Source organism: Sapajus apella, unplaced genomic scaffold (genome assembly GCF_009761245.1).
Source record: "Sapajus apella isolate SASKATOON/1434 unplaced genomic scaffold, GSC_monkey_1.0 scaffold16, whole genome shotgun sequence".
Classification (NCBI taxonomy): Eukaryota; Metazoa; Chordata; class Mammalia; order Primates; family Cebidae; genus Sapajus; species Sapajus apella.
In genome coordinates this window covers 29,335,080-29,347,090 of record NW_022436956.1, presented here as the reverse complement: position 1 = coordinate 29,347,090, position 12,011 = coordinate 29,335,080, and the positions used below count along the sequence as shown (strand labels likewise).

Sequence of the window (12,011 nt, the reverse complement as noted above, 5' to 3'; positions counted from 1 at the left end):
ATCGGGAGGCTGAGACAATTTTCTTATATTTAAAGATCTGTGTACTTCTTCCTCTGTTCTTTTCCTTTGCAAATGTTTTCTTTTTTGGTTGTGAGAGTGTTTTATATGCTATAGAAATTAACCCTTTGTCATATATGTTGCAAATTATTTTTGCACTTTTATTTGGCTTCCAGATTCATTTATGATGTCTCTTGCCACAAGAACACTTAAAATTTTTATTTACCCAAAGTTTTGACTCATTTTCTTTGTGGCTTCAGGGTTTTGTGTTAACCTAAAAAAGGCATTCCTAGCCTTACAACTATAAAAATATTGTTCTACATTTCTTATAGCATCTTTATAATTTTTAATTTTATATTTGTAACACTAATTTTCTGAAATTTATTTTCTTATATTAGAAACTTATCTTTGTGGGGTTTTTTTGCATTATTTATTTCATAAGATGTTCTTTTAAAAGTAGTTTGAACTGCTACATTTGTGCAAAACTGATATTCTTTTATGACTGAATTTGAGCTTGGACAGAAATTTCACTCTTAAATTCTGAAGTTCTCCTATTTTTTGTTCTTCACCTATATACCTTTTTCTGATAGTCTTGCTCCTTCTGTTATTTTCCTTTTTTTTCTTTCTTCTTATTGACACTTACCACCTGACCAAATCCCCTTGCCTCTAACTCCAAAGTACATGACGTCTTCACTTTCTCCATCTCTATTTCACCATCCATGTCCAAGTCAATGATTCTACTTCAATTTTTATACTTATATAAATTTATGAAGTACAAATTCAATTTTGTTTCATGTAGAAATTGTATAGTGATGAAATCAGGGGATTTAGAGTATACATCAACTGAATAACATACATTGTACTCATTAAGTAATTTATCATTATCCACCCTCCTCTAACTCCCCCATTATTCAGAGTCTACAATGTCTATATGTCCACACTCAATTGTCCATGAGTAAACATTGTTTAGCTCTCACTTATAATATTTGCAGTATTTGACTTTCTGGGTTTGACTTGTTTGACTTAAAATAATGGCCTCCAGTTCCATCTGTGTTGCTGAAAACAAGACAATTTCATTCTTTTTTATGACCAAGTAGTCTTCCTTTGTGTATATATATATATATATATATATATATATATACCACATTTCCTTTATCCAGTCCTCCACTAATGGACACTTAGATTGATTCAATGATGTTGCTATTGTGAATAGCTCTGTGATAAACTTATGAGTGCAGATGTCTTTAATTATAAAGATTTATTTACCCGTGTATAGATATCCAGAAGTGAGATTGCTGGATCAAAGGGTAGTTCTGTTTTTAATTCTCAAACTAAAAGTTGTACAAGTTTACATGCCCAATCGGTACTACTTCAGTAATTTCATAATTAATCTCCTGCTTCTGATCTTGACCTTTCTCCATCTACTTAAAGTATTCAAGCCAGAGGTACCCTTCTGAATTTATAAATCAGAAACTGTTTCCTTTGTGGCTAGAACCCTCCAATGACCTTTAATTCTCTTAGAAAAAAATTCCAACTCTTTACCATGATCCTGCATGAAATGACTCTTGCCCACTGCTTTGTCTTGTTGATCATCCCGGGGTCTACTCTGGCCTTCTTTCATCTATGCCTTTGTACTTGCCATTTCCTTTTATTGGAATCCTCCAATATAGGTATTTGCCTAACTAGACTTGTCTGAATCTTTAAGAGGAGAGCAGAGAAAGGGAGGGGATGGGAGGGGAGACTCAGATTAAATGTCACCATCTCAGAAAACCTTCCTGGCTAATATTTATAGCCTAATTTATCCCACACCAAAATGCCAATCATTCTGTTTCATAATGCCAACCTAATAATCATCTTTGTTTTTTATCACAATCTGTAACTATTATTTCCATATATTTGTTTACATATTTATCATCTATATTCCTCACTAGAACAAAAACTTTCAAGGTTATGCCTGACTTTTTAAACGCTCTGTCCTCATAACTTCTCACAATGTCTGGTACAAAATAGGAATCAGTAAATATCTTTTAATAAGTGAATTAGAAGTCTGTGGTGAGTTTTTTCTCCATTCATCTTTGGTGTATCCTTCAAATAGCTAACACTCTTCCTGTGTTATACTAGAGAAAAATCAGGTGAATGATATTAAGACAATGGGATAGTAGATTCCCCCCAAAATAGTACATATTTTGTTTATCTTAAGCATTTCTTCTCATTTGTTTCCATTAAATTCAGTTTAACATATGAGCTGAGTAAAAGGAAAATATATTTTAGAAGGAAGAAGTTAGGATTGTTAATGCAAAGGGACATACACTGTGGCTGGTCAGACTGCACTTTAATAAATTTAAATCTGATAGAAGATAATTTCTAAGTGCATATAACATTTGGTGTCTGCTGATAAAAGAACTTGAAAATGCTGATACAAACCACTTTCAAAGTAGGAGAAAGCCAATTTGAGAAGCCCAGGTGAACTAGTAAGCACACTCAGGGGAATCCCATCTGTTCAGACATTGGCTGCTCCCTCAGCACTTCTTGGAACTAGGAAGCTTTGGGAAGAAGAGAGTTAGAGTCAAATGTAGAATGTTATTCCTTTCAGTTCTTGATCATCTTCATTGCATCTTCTATAGTAAATCTCACAGGTGATTTGTTAGTTTCCATAACACTTTATGCCATCCTTATTTGAAATTAGATTATCCTTAGTTAATTACTTAATTTTCAAGTATGTATACAGTCTTACCTAGGCAACTTTGAAAAGTAATTCATTTCTTTTTTGTTCAAAAAATTAAACATCAATACAAAGAGATTCCTTTTTTCCTCCCCCAAAATATGCATGTCTCCTCCTTTCTTAATAGGAAGTTTGTCAAGTCAAAATGTTACTTTCTTTGTTCTGACAACTAGGAAGCTCATTTCCAAATTTACTAATCAGTAATAACATTACTCTTCATTTTAAAAATTTTTGGTTGTTTTTACATCCTCTATTTTTCTATAATCATATAATATATATATGTATGTAGCATATAGAATATATATACCTTTAAAAGACTATGTACATTATTTTTGGAAAGTAGCCCAGAGATACTGTGATTATAAATTTTAAAATGGCTGTGTCATATGCCATTCAACACAGATGTTGGTCAGATTTCGCTTAAATAATTAAATTTCCTTTTTGGTAGTCTCTATATCTTGTGTACACCTTGGAAGATGGAAAGAGAGAGAGAGAGACAGACAGACAGACATATAGACAGACAGATAGACAGATAACATGTCAACACTGTTAGATTGTGAGTTCTGTGACAATGAGGATGATACCATGTTAAAAACTCTGCCATGAAGTCCTGTTACAGTGTCTGGAATATTAATGTTCTATACTCATATGTTTGCAGACTGTGGGAGGAAATAGGGAAGAAAGAGAGGCAAACTATTTCTTGACTGGATAGTTATAATAAATCCTTACCCAGAATTGAATAACACAAAAACAAATCCAGTTAATTTTCTATATGACTCACACTCATCACATTTTTAAAAAACAGATATCACACATCCCTTTAGTACTTTGCCACACTAAATAACATTTCTTTACATAATGTACATAACATAATTCCTAAAGCCTTTAACATCCAAATTCTGGCATTCTGGATGTCCTCAGGATTATTTTAATTTTGTTAAAATATAATAACGTAAATTAACTCCCACAATTCACTCCTGTCATGATCAGTACAGAATTAAACTCCACATCCCTGACACTCATGATTATGGCCTGAACCTGATTGTCAGATGAGAATATTGCTTCCAATTATTTAGGAACTATAAACATAAAGTGTAGCCCAAGATTTTTTGGATTTTAATTAGTCAGTCACATCACTATCTTGGTTCCTGTTAAGTCTGTAGTCACACTCTGCTCTTTTTTTCCATATGAATTGCTACAGATTAACCTCTTGATAGAGCATTTTAAAAAATTCACAGTGAGAGTTTTTTTAATGTTCACTCTTAAATTTTAATTTGTTTGAAACACCTATAGACCATCCTCAATCTTAATTCAGTTAGTTATAAAGTATTGTAAATCCTGTGGGACTCTTTACTATATGACTATCCATATTGCTGATTAAAATGCAGAACAAGGTGTGATACAGGATAGATATAGGATGATACCAGGACATGAATCAATACATTTTAGGTGTGTGTGGGCAGTTACATGTGGATTCTCCTAAAAATAATTAATTTCATCAAATTTCTCCATATTGTCCACAACAGTTGCTATTTCACTACACCTGTAATATTTTTAATCTAAAAACGAAAACATAAGAGCCATGAAATCTTGGGGAAACATCTCAATGCAACTACATTGGATAAGGGAAAGCACACATACACACACATATACACACACATACACTTTTCATTCAGATTGAAAAGAAAGGACAAAAGATATAACAGATAATTCACATTGGAATAAATAATAAGCCCAATAAACAAACTACGAAGTATGTTTACTCTTGATAGAGAAAAACAAATTATAATAAACAATTTTACATAATAAATTAGGTAATTTTGGTGGTAACGATGAAGAGACTGTTAAATCATTCAAGATGGCTGGGACGTTTAAAGTGGATACAACACCTTTGAAAATCAATTTGTAACAATTTATCCAAAGCCATTAAAATTGTGAATCATTTGACCCCACGAATATAGGAAAATCTCTAGACATGAAAATTTCATTAAAGCATTACCTAGCAATATTTAGTTGCAGAATGGCTGTATTAATTAAGATCCAGCCAAGCTGCTTAAAGAAGTCTGTCAATCATGAGAGTTCTCCATCTGACTTGTGCCAACAGTTCTAAATTTAGGAATTTTTTATATAGACTCTTTATATGCTTTTGTTCTCATTTTTATTTTTATTATTTTGTTTTATTTTCTTACAGAAGTGCCAGTGTCATGGTAGAAAAAAATGTTCTAGTCAGGTACAAAAGAAAGATGTCCTCAAAATGTAATACTGATTTATTGAGCTCATTGAGTTAGCTGAATGATTTTTAAAAGCACCAGTTATTTAGAGGAGCAGAGATATTCCACACATCCTGGCTGATGTCCAGGAAAAAATAGGTGCATTGTTTGTCTTGTGCAGATATTTGGAAATCCTAGTAAATGAATGATACAGGGAAACACTGCTGTTCATTTTACCCCAGTGTTTTCTATTTCCTTTTTTTCACCTCTCATACGGTGTTGGGGGGAAATTCAGAAATTATGTGACAACCTGCTTGGTCCTTGAAAGTTGCATGAGATTCTACTGTGCTCTAAGGAGGAAGATAAATATTTCAGGCAGACAAAACAGCATTACAGGAAAAAGTGTAAGGAGTATGAATGACATTGGAGAACAATAAGATGTCTGAAGAACAGAGTAAGAGTAGGGAGGCTGGCAGATGGTGGAATGGAGGGGTTGGGGATGGACTGCAGAGGCAGGGAGGGGCATTGTAAACTGCCCTAGCTGCTAGGATAAGGTTGTTATGCCATATTCTGCCACAGATGACAGAAAGAATTATTTTAAGCACTCTATAACATAATTATATTTGTGTTTTTAAAAAGTCTCCTAACAGCACGGTTCATCATTCATGTATATAGCAAAATGTGGCTCCTTTCCCATACCAAATACACTGAGAAGCCGTTTCCTAGACAAGGAATGCTATTTTGTTACTTCAGTTGCTGTTTGTAAAACCCATTATTGTATGTAATTCTGCTCATTTTTTTTTTCAGCAAGAACTGTTAGTTCTAGCAGCAAATACTTAGCTTATCATTGCAACCATGTATCTTCAAACTGACAACCAAGTCAGTTAAAATAAGCAGGTAGGAAAAGAGTTGGCATTTGGTGGGAGTAAAGTAAACAAAAATTAAGCATCTTTTATAATATGCATAAAGGCAATAAAATTTCTCTACAGATTTATATAGATGCTGATAAAACTATATAGACTATTACTGATTAAATCTCAAGTATCCCTCACATTTTTAAAGTTATTCTTGTTAGAGATTAATTACTGAATTTAGTTGGCATAAATAAGAATCTGTACTACAACTGTGACTTGTCATTCAATCACGCATTACAGAGTAATAAAAACTTGTTAAAAAATGAGTTGAACAATTGTGAGATTAAAATAGTAATTAGTGCAATTACCATCATATATGTGTGTGTGTGTCTATGTGCCTACACACACACACACACACACACACAGCCTGCCAAAAAGAAAAATACAGTGAGATAATAACAAATAATTTGCAAGATACAGTTATTCCTTCCCTTCAAAATAATGAATTATGAAGTTTTATGTACCTTTGCCTACCACTATTTGCAAATTTATTTCATAAAAATAAAAATAAAGCAAACACATATATAGGGAGTTCAGAATAACTTTACAAATCACTATATTGTGTTATACATCATATATCAGATCTTCATGAATGTATAAAATATATACATGCTGATATGGTTTGCCTGTATCCCCACCCAAATCTCATCTTGTTTTTCCCATAATCCCCATGTGTCATGGGAGGGACCTGGTAGGAGGTAGTTGAATCATGAGGGCAATATAGTGAGTGAGTTCTATGAGATTTGATGGTTTTTTAAGGGGATCTACCTCAGCATTCCTCCTTCCTGCCATCATGTGAAGAAGTACGTTTGCTTCCCCTTCCACCATGATTGTAAGTTTCCTGTGGTCTCCCCAGCCATGTGAAATAAAGAGTATATTAAACCTCTTTCCTTTGTAAATTACCCAGTCTCAGGCAGTTCCTTATAGCTGTGTGAGAACAAAATAATACACATGACTTTAGGTTTTATTCTTGATTTCATAAAATTTGCTAATAATTATATATTATGAAAAAAAAATGACTATGAAAATAAGCCTCATTTTATAGAACTGATAAAAATCACAGATTAGAAAACAAGTTTCAACATTTTTATTTAGAGGCCATTGTTGCTAAAATAGTATATTTTCAAAACAGCAATGTGTTAACCTCTTTATATTTAGAAAACTCCATCATCTCAGCTCAAAATCTCCTTAATCTGATAAGCAACTTCAGCAAATTCTCAGGATACAAAAATCAATGTGCAAAAATTATATTGTATTGTATTTAAAGGATCAGTTTGGGCAAGATAGCAAAAACTCTTCTCCACAAAAAATTTAAAAAAAAAAAAATAGTCTGCCTGACTGCCACTGTCTACAGTCCCAGCTACTCAGGAGGCTGAGGCAGCAGGATCCCTTGAGCCCAGGGGCCAAAGGCTGCAGTGAGCTATGATTGCACTCCAGGTAGGGTGACAAAGCAAGAGACTGTCTCTAAAAAAAAAAATTAGAAATAAATAAGTAAATAAATAAACAGAGACATTTTCCATTTCCATTTAATGTAATACTCTAGCTTTTCAAAATTATTAGACTGCAGGCAATGTGCTATTAGGCAGAAGACCTAAATGATAAATATTATTATATGGCTATTAAACTCATGATTTAGAGATTTTTAATATACGAAAATATGTCAGATATAATGGTGAGTGAAAAAGATAGGTTCTCTTTTGATTGCAATTTCAAAAGAATGATAATATATAGAAGAGATTAAAAAAGACTATACTCAGTGTTGATAGTGATTATTTTTCTTTTGTGGTATAATGCAGAATTTCCATTTTTAATTACATAGTTCTAAATTTTGTACAAATTTACAAAGAGCATATATTAACACTTTTCTTGATTTGTGACATCTAAATAAAAGAAAATGAGGTGATTTTGTTACAAAATGTTGAATTTGTCTTGCTCTGCCCAAAGGCACAGATAAACTAAGGGGATCTTTAGGCATTTTAGTCAATATCAGGGTTTGTTCTCTGACGATCTTGCCCACTTGATAATTGCCATGTTTGATCTCTTTGGTTACATACTTTCATTAATTTAAAATGAAAATAAGCTTTAATGAACGAAAATTATCATCATTGTATTTGCTTATTATAGTTCATTAAAACAGCCAAGAAAACGTGTTATTACCAGCATTTGTCATTGTCAATTGAAATCTATAACTTACCAACCATATCTTATTTTCAATTCTGTATAAAGGACAGTCACTGCATGAGTGAGCTGGTGGCCCTTGGACATTGGGTCACTTTTCTTTAGGTAGTCTTTTCTGACCACCCCGGATTGAAATAGGCTCCACTTTGCCATGATCTCAAAGCACCTTGGACTTACATTACTATGCCATATTGTTATTTATTTGCACTTCCCACACTGAATGGCTGGGATGCTATTGTATTTGTGGGTAAATTCCTAGTGCTTGACTCATTGCTTCATGCCTGGCATATAATAGCACTAAATTAACACCCACTAAACATGTGGATATGAAAATGAAGGGATTTAAAGATTTATGGTTATATATTAGTGTTTTAATTCAATTTTTGAGTACCCAAGTAAGGCATTAATGGAAAAAAATGATTAATAAAATTTTTTAATTAAAAAAGTTTAAAAATGGAAAACAATTTTTATGGACTTCTCCGTATGAGTAAGTGACTGGTGAAGAATCATAAAGATCATTACTCATTAAAATACATTGGCTTCAAGATTTAGAATCTAAGAGTCCTATAATAAGAGTCTTCAAGTTAAAGGGACAGAGGTAGGACAATCATACAAGTTGTCCACTGTCCTCCCTCTGAATTCTTTTGTCTCATGAGGATTATTTCATTTGAATTATGCTAGGATGCCTGCCCATGAACAAGGACATCACAGCTCTTTATTTAAAATTCTGATCTAAACCCAAAAGATTCTTTCTCATTTTCTACTCCCCACATTGTTTATTACAAAGTATCTAGACATACTAAAACCCTCTCACTTCTACCCAAAGATGATTTTTCTGTGTATATAGTGCTAAGCAATATTTCACTCTAAGTACACAGATGTCTTTGCTCCCAAGTAGCTCTCAGTCTAGTGAAGACCACCAAAAATCTCAATGCAATGTGACAAAAGTTGAGATTATATTGGGAAGAAGACAGCCAGCCCTGTTTGGGCTAGTACATATACTTATTATGTACTTTAAAAGGCATTTTTTCTTTTCATGAGCCAGAACAATAGTTTGGCTATCTTGAATAAAACTGAAATAACAGAGAAAAGAAAAGAACTGTGCATTACCCAGACTAATTTGATTAATGAAGTAAAATTGGACCAATTTACTTAGATGTCAGAATTTATATGGAGAGAAATGAGCAATTAAATAAAACAAAATCCTTTGGCAACCCCAGGTTAGACTCAACAACTGTGAATCTGAACCACTCATATTGTCTCATAGATAATGAGCTACTTATCACTTCTATATTCTATATTCCTTATGCATCTGTGTGTGTTTGCTACCAAGTTATTTGCCCCTGTTAATATGCAGCTTCTTAAGTGTTCAATTGCAACTTCAATTAACTGAATGTTCACTTGGCAACTGTCTTGCTTTCTTTGCTGTGCCACACACGTTTTGAAAAAAATTAGACATAATATTGGACCTTACAAAGCTTATAATCTGCTGGAAAGATAGAAACAACTTATTATGAAATAAGGTGATAAGTATGTGTTAAATTAGATGGTGTTGTGCATTGTATCATAATTGCCAAAAAAATACTATTAGAAGAGATTGTATTTTGTTTTTTAAAAAAAGGGCTTAAAAGTGGAGTTTAATCTTGAATGAATGGGAAGATCAAGGAGGGGTATAAAAGAGTGTTGAACAGAGCAAGCCAAAAGCCCTAAGCTACAAAAAGGGATGAGATGGTACACGAAAGCATGTCATTGGATATGAATGAGTAGTGTTGAAGGGAGGGAAAACAGGTGGGGAGAAGCCTAATTATAAATACAGGATGTTAGAAGCAAATAAAATAAAAGTTTGAATTTGAAAACGGTGATGGTTTGGACAGGGGATTGATAATTCAAGGACCATAATTCTGGTATGGGTATGCAGTATCAATTTAGAGAATAAAGAGGATAGACACAAGAAAGTAAAATGAACTGAATTAAAGTCTTTTTCTTTTTTTTCTTTTTTTTTTTTAATTGAGACAGAGTCTCGCTCTGTCACCAGGCTGGAGTGCAGTGGCACAGTCACAGCTCACTGCAACCTCCACCTTCCAAGTTCAAGCGATTCTCCTGCCTCACCCTCCTGAGTAGCTGGGATTACAGGCCTGTGCCAACACACCAGATAATTTTTTTTTTTTGTATTTTTAGTAGAAACGGGGTTTCACCATGTTAGGCAGGCTGGTCTTGAACTCCTTACCTCAGATGATTGCCTGCCTCAGCATCCCAAAGTGCTGGGATTACAGGCATGAGCCACCACTCCAGGCCTTGAATTAAAGTCTTACTCCTCTCTCATCACTTGTCACTTCTTATTGTTTTGGATTCTCTTCAGTCTAAAGTTTCAGCTGATTCCCAATCTCCACATAAGAAACTTTAAACATGTCTATGTATACTTCCACTTTCCTAGTTTCAAAGACCATAGCACTGCTTTAATGTCTGTCCTTTTTTTTCATTTGTAGAAACACTTCCACCCTTCCAAAATTGGCTCTCTGGTATAGAAGAACATAACCTCTGGAGCGAGGCCTGGAATCAGATCCCAGCTTTGCTAATCATTAGCTATGTGAATTTTTGACAAATTAATCATCCTCCTTGAGTTCAGGGTCTAAGTTATAAATTAAGGGAAAGACAACTTGTCTTGATTTCATTAGAAATATGTAAAGCAATGTGCATTAAAATACATCATATACAGCATTTGGGGGCTGAGCATGGTGGCTCATGACTATAATCTTAGTGCTTTGGGAAGCTAAAGCAGGCAGATCATTTGAGCGTAAGAGCTCAAGACTAGTCTGGGCAATATAGTGGGACCCTGTTTCTCCAAAATAACAATAAAAAGAAAGAAAAAAAAATTTTTTAAGTGTTAAAAGTGTTTAGGCCTGGACCTCTAATCATTAATATAACCATAATAAATACAGAAATAATAATTTGTATCATTCACTCAGTCTCATGTATACAAAATAAAATGCACACTATAATGGCTGATAGAGGTGAAAGAAAAGCGGTCTTGAGAATCATAACTTGGGAAGAAGTTGCTGTTCACCAGGAAATACAGGTGAAATAAAAGTTCCTAAAGCAATATTATTAGTTTGTTTTCGAGCACACTAAGTTAGCTGTTAAGTGTGTCATAGTGTGTTATATTTTATTTTCTATGTTACGAGAAAGGCAACTGTTTTTTCTTTTTTTATTATTATACTTTAAGTTCTGGGTCACATGTACAGAACGTGCATGTGTGTTACACAGGTATACACGTGCCATGGTGGTTTGCTGCATCCATCACCCCATCATCTACATTAGGTATTTCTCCTAATGCTATCCCTCCCCTATGCATTTGGGCAGTGTGGCCATTTTCACAATATTGATTATTCCTAACCATGAGCATGGAATGTTTTTCCATCTGTTTGGGTCCTCTCTTATTTCCTTGAGCAGTGGTTTGTAGTTCTCCTTGAAGAGGTCCTTCACATCCCTTGTTAGTTGTATTCAAAGGTAACTTCTATAGGTGCTCACTAGTGACTCGATGAATTGGTGCCATTTGAAAAACTGAACTTTATTATGCCAATATACAGATTTCTGTTTGAAAATGACCTTAAATGCAAAAGATCCATTTTTTTAATGTGCATGTGTTTCACAGCTGACAATGTTGGCATTTCTTAGACGATTTATACATATTTCTATGTATTTTTTATTTTTTGTCAAATTCAATGACACTGTTTTTAAAATGTCAATTTACCATATGTTCATTAGATTATGAACTTCTTCAGGGCAGAGTCTATAACTATTTTTCCTTTATATCCCCTGAACATTGTTCATAGCACAGTGTATAAATTGTACTAAGCTCTTAGTAAATATTTCTGAATGCAAATGTGCATTATTATTCAAGCTGTGAATCTGCAGATCAAGTATAATTGCACTGGAGTTCAGAGACTATTAAAGAAAAACAAACTTATCTTCCATCACCATGCTTTTTTT

The 12,011-nt window shown here is 33.6% G+C and overlaps 1 protein-coding gene across 10 annotated transcripts in view; it reads left to right on the top strand.

Moving 5' to 3' along the window:
* GRIA4 (glutamate ionotropic receptor AMPA type subunit 4) overlaps positions 1 to 12,011 on the top strand; it is a 382,079-nt gene that overhangs the window by 11,968 nt on the left and 358,100 nt on the right. The window lies entirely within an intron of this gene.